Source organism: Alosa pseudoharengus, unplaced genomic scaffold (assembly GCF_046254945.1).
Source record: "Alosa pseudoharengus isolate Yale_2024_CS ecotype anadromous, Long Island Sound unplaced genomic scaffold, YU_APseudo_1.1 YU_APseudo_1.1_scf_10, whole genome shotgun sequence".
NCBI lineage: Eukaryota > Metazoa > Chordata > Actinopteri > Clupeiformes > Clupeidae > Alosa > Alosa pseudoharengus.
In genome coordinates this window covers 19,328,495-19,335,297 of record NW_027468565.1, presented here as the reverse complement: position 1 = coordinate 19,335,297, position 6,803 = coordinate 19,328,495, and positions in this window count along the sequence as shown.

Below are 6,803 nucleotides of genomic sequence, written 5' to 3'. Positions count from 1 at the left end.
GTGTGTTCTCCCTGTCTCGACTGTAACCATGTGTTTTTTCAAGCACCACTCGCCTCACTCAGAGGGTTTATGCAGTTCCACTGAGTAGGAAATAGCAGCGCCTCTTTATCTGCAAGATGATCACATGCTAGGTAACCTACAGTGGAAGGACATGTTCAGCTGGGCCACCTGTATATTTAGCATTAAGTGCTGAAGCTGTTCCAGGATGCAGGATCAGGAGGAGACTGATTCAGGACAGAGATCAGCTCTCGTAATTAGGTCTGGCTTTGATCAGAGAGATCACATTTGGACTATTACCTTCCACAGGGACTCATGCTTGCACTCTGGTGCACTGCAAACTGAGCTTTAAACAGTGCGTTTGGGTACCCGAAAAAGTTGTAAATATTTAAAATGGGAAAAGTAAATAAGGATGCTCTTAACGCCAAAAAAGGGCATATTTACTGCTAATACTGCATAAAGGATAGACATTCCTTAGGGTTACACAGGATGTCAACCATGTCCCAGCCAGAGAAATATTGAACTGAAATTGGAGAACATAAAGTTGTTTTTATTCTCATGATTATAATACAAGCCAATTTGACAAATGTTGACAAATGTATGTGCTAAATGAAAATAGTTATGCTATCTTTTGCACAGGTGCAGCACCATCTGTTTTTATTATTTATTTTTTTTAAACTTGATCTTCACACTGCAAGAATAGATGTGTCCTAAAATACTCTTCTGACAAGTAAAGCTTGTGTCTGTAAGTGGAAGTTTTAAATACAGTAGCAGTGCATGACATGAGTCAATGTCTGGTCTGTTGTGGCTTCTCTGAGTATGAATTCAACACCTTTGCCATGTCTGCACCTCATCATAGTTGACCACAAATAGAGAATAAATAGAATGCATGTCATTTCAAATATACACAGGATAGATGTTCAATTCCTTGTGCTATAGGTAGGGGATTTCACACAGCGGCCAATCTACAACCAAGCCTATTTACTGTCAAAACCAAAATCACTAACAAATCACTAACAAAAGCATCACCAACAGAGCAGCCTTCAAGAGCATTTCACTGGGGTTGTCAAGCAGGCACCTTATTTAAGGCAACTTCCTTCCTGCTTTCATTGAATTAGGCCCATGACACCTCCAGAAGGCTCAACAGTGGTGCTAGTGTCCAACATTCACCCCCCTCCACACTCATGATGGGTTCTCTACCAACAAATACTGACAACGAACCACACCAGACAACACAAAATCACCAACCAAGCAGCCTCTGTGTGCAGCAAATAGGTTTCAGCAAGTGCCTATAAACTGGCCCAGGCTGTGAGGGAGTACCCAGGAGGGGAGGGGAAGAGTTCAGAGAGCCTGTTGTCTGTCGGTCATGATTAAAACAGCTTACGCAGCCCATATATCTCTGAAAACAAGGACTTTGTACATACACAACTGTGTCAACACTTTAATTTAGAGGTATGGCCGACATGACAAATTACTCCCTCTCCATCTCACACAACATGTGACCTTATTCCACGTCAAAACATCCCCTCAACTCATGACTTCTCCATCTTTTGATTTTATTCAATTCTTCCTACTCTAAACTTGCCTCAGACTTTAATTAAATGTCTTGTATTACGATAACTGTCTGGGCATGTGTGTGTCATCAAAGGTCAGCAAAGTGGTAGGCTACTGAACTCGATTCAAGAATCTGCACTCCCACTCTGCCAAGTGGGAGCCTGTGCCGGAACCTTCAGACGGATGTTTACATTGGTAAAAGAGGGCTCGAAAACATTCATCATTTTTCTGAGTGGACAGGAGTATGTCGGCAACACCACCCACTGGTGTGATGTACCACACTGTCCACTCATAGCAGGTGTTGGTAGAGTACATGCACAGTAAGGATCACCGGGTGAATCAGTTGAATCCCAGTTGAACTCTGTCTGGCCTTAATGAGCTCTCCTTCTGTAAAGCCTCTTAGCTGCACAGTGACACTGTTGCTAGGCTTTTTATTTTTATTCTGCTCTTCTTCGCTGATGTCTGCCAGAGTAATTACCTCTCCTAAGGATGTTTTCAGTGCTGTTAGATTGTTTGTAAGCAGGACAATGCAAAAAACTTCTGGCCCAATTTCCAAAAGGAAACAGGAAAAGCTAGGCCAATCTCTCAAAAACTGCCTCAGCCTGGGTAAGTAAGGCCTGAGTAAAACAGCAATCCATATTCCTACCTAGAAGAAACAGTCAGTGGGACTTTACTGCTGAGGTAACTCTCCTGCTTGATAAACTGTATGCACCTGTCACTCAGGGGGCAGAGATGGTCTGTTTACTCTTTGATGACCCCTACAGGTCAATGGGAAGAATGCAAAAAGAGTATGTCTGGTCTTAAAGTGTGGTCCGCAAGCTACCCCAAGTGGTCCGCGAGCAGAAATGGTAAAATATAATATAGATGAGTTGTGTGCAATATTGAACCAACTTGTATGTAAATCCAAACAGTTCTGCAACACTATTTATGTAATCTATGCCAGTTTAAATCATATGAATCCTCTGACACAATAAGCAAGGTGCAAAGACAATAAGCAAGGTGGTTCAGTGAGTAGGCCTATTGTGTACTATACTGTTGGAGTAGGTCTACTCTTTTATTTATTTATTTATTTATTTAGCTAGGTGGTCTATGATTTTTTTTTTATTGGTTAAGTGGTCCTTGGTCAGAACAAGTTTGAGAAACACTGCTCTACATGATTTCCTTGCTCTCCACCTCTAAACTTGTTCTAAACTTGGTGGTGTTTACCACCTCCACATTGACCCCATCAATGGAGACTGGTAGCAGAGCGGACTTAGACCTGCGGAAATCCACCACCATCTACTTTACTACTTTACTTTAACCATTTACTGGATGTAAGAAATGCAGTGAAATAACTATATGCATGTGACAATAAAATTCCTTGTATCCTTGTATCCTTGTATCAACATTTTCAACTTAATAGAACAGTAGCCTTATAACCTTCCTTTCCTTTATTGTAGGATACAGGTTTAATATTTTGAGCTTAGTTTATGGGCATTCTCAGGCAAGTAAGTCAAATGGTAAAATAAAAAGAGGTGGCTAAGCTATGAAGTCGATGATCAAGGTAAGGTGGACAATGACATGGGCTACTGTTTTTTTTGGCGAAGGTGAAGTGTGCGCCTTTTGTCTAGTATTGGTGTCGCCCGGTGCATATAGTCTCCAAAAAACGTAATACTGTTTTTTTTAAAAGACATTCACTAAACTATTCCATATATTTTAGAGTTACTCTCCATTGGCTCCCTATAGAAGCCAGAATTAAATTTTTATCTCTCACTTTGGCCTTTAGGACACTGACTGGATCTGCTCCTAGTTATTTTAATTCAAGACGTTAATTTAATCAAGACGTACATCCCCAATCGCCCACTGCGGTCTTCTGATGAGCGTCTGTGGTGTCGACCAGTCATAAACACTAGGTCTAATTCAAGACTCTTTTCCTCAGTGGTTCCATGTTGGTGAGTTGCCCAGTGCTCTCCGTTCCTGTGGTAGTTTTGGGTCGTTTAAGAGGGATCTAAAGACATTCCTGTTTAACATGCACTTAGTTCTTTAAGCGCTTCTTATGCGTTATGGTTTGTATAATATTGTTTTATTTCCATTAGGCTGTTGATTAATTTGACATTATTGTTTATTATTGATTTTCTCCTTAATGTAGTCTTACCATGTCATTGTTTTTATATTATTGATTGAATGGACATTATTGTTTATTATTGCTTTTTTCCCTCATTTTCATTGCTTATTTTTTTAGGCTATTGATTGAATTGGCATTGTTGTTTATTATTGCTATTCTCCTTATAGTTTGACCAACATTCTAATCTGTTCCCTGTTAAATTTTTAAACATTATGTTGTTTTTGTATTTGTGTGTCGGTTTGGACAAAGGCGTCTGCTAAATCCCATAACCATAACCATAACCATCTTTATTTGTTTCTGTAGCCTATTGATTTGTGATGTGAAATATTAGACTTACACTTTATGGAAGTCACACAGTCATATATGTATTTACCCCTGCCAAGGAGGTTAGGTTTACATTGCTTTTTATTAGTCAAACTTTTGATCTAAAAATGATTTACTGGTATGATACCATGATCCTCAATAAGTTTGTAATGGTTCCATTTGATTGTAATATCTTAATTGTTCTAACTGTAAATACAGACATTCTCAGGTAGGTACCCGTTTTGGAGCTTCTGTGTCATCTGATGCCTTAAAGAAGTTGTGTAAAATTAAAAAAAAAACAAAGTTTCAGTTGCATTTTGTAGAGGTAAAGATTTTCTAGGGGTGCCAATGATTGTGACTTGTGCATTTTGGTAAAACAAAAAAAAAGTTCTTTATGCCAATAAATATGGAGAGCACCGAATCATACTATTGTATAATTGTTTCACAGGCTATTTTGTGTTCTAATAGGCTGAAAGGTTATTGTTCTAAAAGTAATACAATTATAATTATTCAAAGTTATTTCCCATATTTTCTGAAGTTTTAAGATCGTGGGCAACATTTTGGGGTTGGGGGACCCACATTAGGGTGCCCTTGGAGGGATGCCTCGTGTGCCTGGCATGGACATTTTTGTAGTTTGGAGATGTACACAATTTATTTAGAATTTATTTGAAGTGGTCCTGTCAATATTTACTCTGGGTCAGTGGCTCTGGATCAAGATATTGTACACTGTGAGAAAGAGACTTTGCAACCCCCAACTCACATTTAAGGGATGGGCGTGTCCAGAAAACTCCAGTTGTTGAAGGGTTGGCAGACAACAAATAGCTCTCGAGTTTTAAGTGATAAAGGTGCAGTGGTAGTGTAGTGGGGGGCGGTGGTAGTGTAGTGGTTAAGGAGCTGGGCTAGCGTGCAGTAGCCTGAAAGTTGTCAGTTCAATTCCCGGCTTCCACCGTTGTGCCCTTGAGCAAGGCACTTAACCCCAAGTTGCTCTGGGGACAATGTGATCCCTTGTAATATAGCTGACATATGTAAGTCACTTTGGTCAAAAAGTGTCTGCTAAATGTAATGTAATGTAATATAAGGTGCAGGTTCATTTACAGTGCGCAGGTGCAATATATGAAATAACAAACAAAAATACTTAGAAAAAGAAAACCGGCCATCATAGGCGTTACAAACTCACACTGAACAGCCTCACAGCAAGCTGACGCAGTACTCTGCCATTCCAAACAACTCCTCCATTCCACTCTCTTTCTCCCTTAAATAGGCCTACCAATCAAAAGTGAATTGGTAGAGCTCACTGTCCAACAAGGTGTAATACATGTGGAATAGCTATGGACCATTTTCCATACAGATATATAACATGACACAACACATAATTTTACCATACAAAATACATAAATGGCCACACATATACTTTACATACAGACAGGGACTTTACATGCAACAATCAGAACAAATAATAACAAACTAATTAAACACACGCCAACTCACCACCCCCGCGCCAAACAACCCACTTTCCACTGTCCCGGGACAGTGAATAAGGAACTGGCTCCAATGCGGTTCGTGTTTCCCCTGGGGACCAGTATTCGGACGCACCCAGCAGAAAGTCGGCAAACAAGATGCGTGAGTGTTGTGTATGTTTTAAAAGTGATTTTATTGCTACTACGGAATAACAAATGGAGCTGAGTCAGTGGGTACCTCACTGTTCGCGATGTATGTTGATTAATAAATGTAGTGGACTGAACTGACATGCATTGTGGTTGTTTTAAATATAATGTTTGAAGCGGTCGCTAGCACGGTAGGCTTTGAAACGCCGCGGGTCGGTGTATGTGATGCACGTCGGGAACTGTATGCGTTTATCAGTGTAAATGGTGTAAATGGAGCTGCGTGTAGGGAATTAAGGCTCACTAACGGTGGGACCCGTGAAAGCGAGACCTTCGCTTTTCACATACACATTGCTGTATTTGGAGGGTGTCTGGACTGGCAGGCCTTTTAGAGGAGCTCATTTGTCTGGCATTGGCCTTTTTGTGCTCCTTGGGATGTTTTGGGACGTTTTCATTTTAAGTTTGTTTAATGTCCCTCTGCTTGATCCAGGTCAATCCTAAAGGGCCCTTTTTCGGCCCTTCACAGCGGTCAAATTAGTTAAGTCGAGAATAGTGAGGTTGAAATAAAGATAAGTGTTGTTTTGTTTCTTCAGCGTAATAATCAAATAACTTAGTTGTTGTGGGAAAGGAAATTAATGTGCTGCCAAACAAAACAAAAACCTGACAACATATAATAAGATAGCATTACAACCCACTGAAATGTAAAACATGGTTTAATGTCAGAGAAATTCTACCAATCAATCAAAAAATATTTGATTTGACTGATTAGGTTTTTCATTTCTGATCACGTAAACTGAAAGCATGGAATTTGTGCAACATGTGTGGTGCAAAGTTCATCAGCAGGTGGCAGCATTTAGCCATATACTAACAGAAGATGCTCTCGGGTGCAACCACACTGTGCTGTCTGCCAAAGTTACTCAGCAGAACCGAATGTCTGACTCTGCCATGTAAACACACATTAACACTATCGCTCATCTACACAGCCTTTAGCCCACAATGTTGCCGTACAGATAGGACAAGATGGCTGGCTACCGCAACTACATCTGGTCTTTTTCTGTGTTAACAATCAACAGTCGGTGTTCTTTTGTATTTCTCCGATCAGTAGTCTAGAGATAGTTTATCTCAAATAATTTCTTCCCATCCTTTACATTTACAAACATCGCTGCTAAGCATATCCATGGTTAGTTTTTTCACGTTGGTCTTATTCAACAACATCCTGTTCACTTTATTTAGTGTTGTACGAA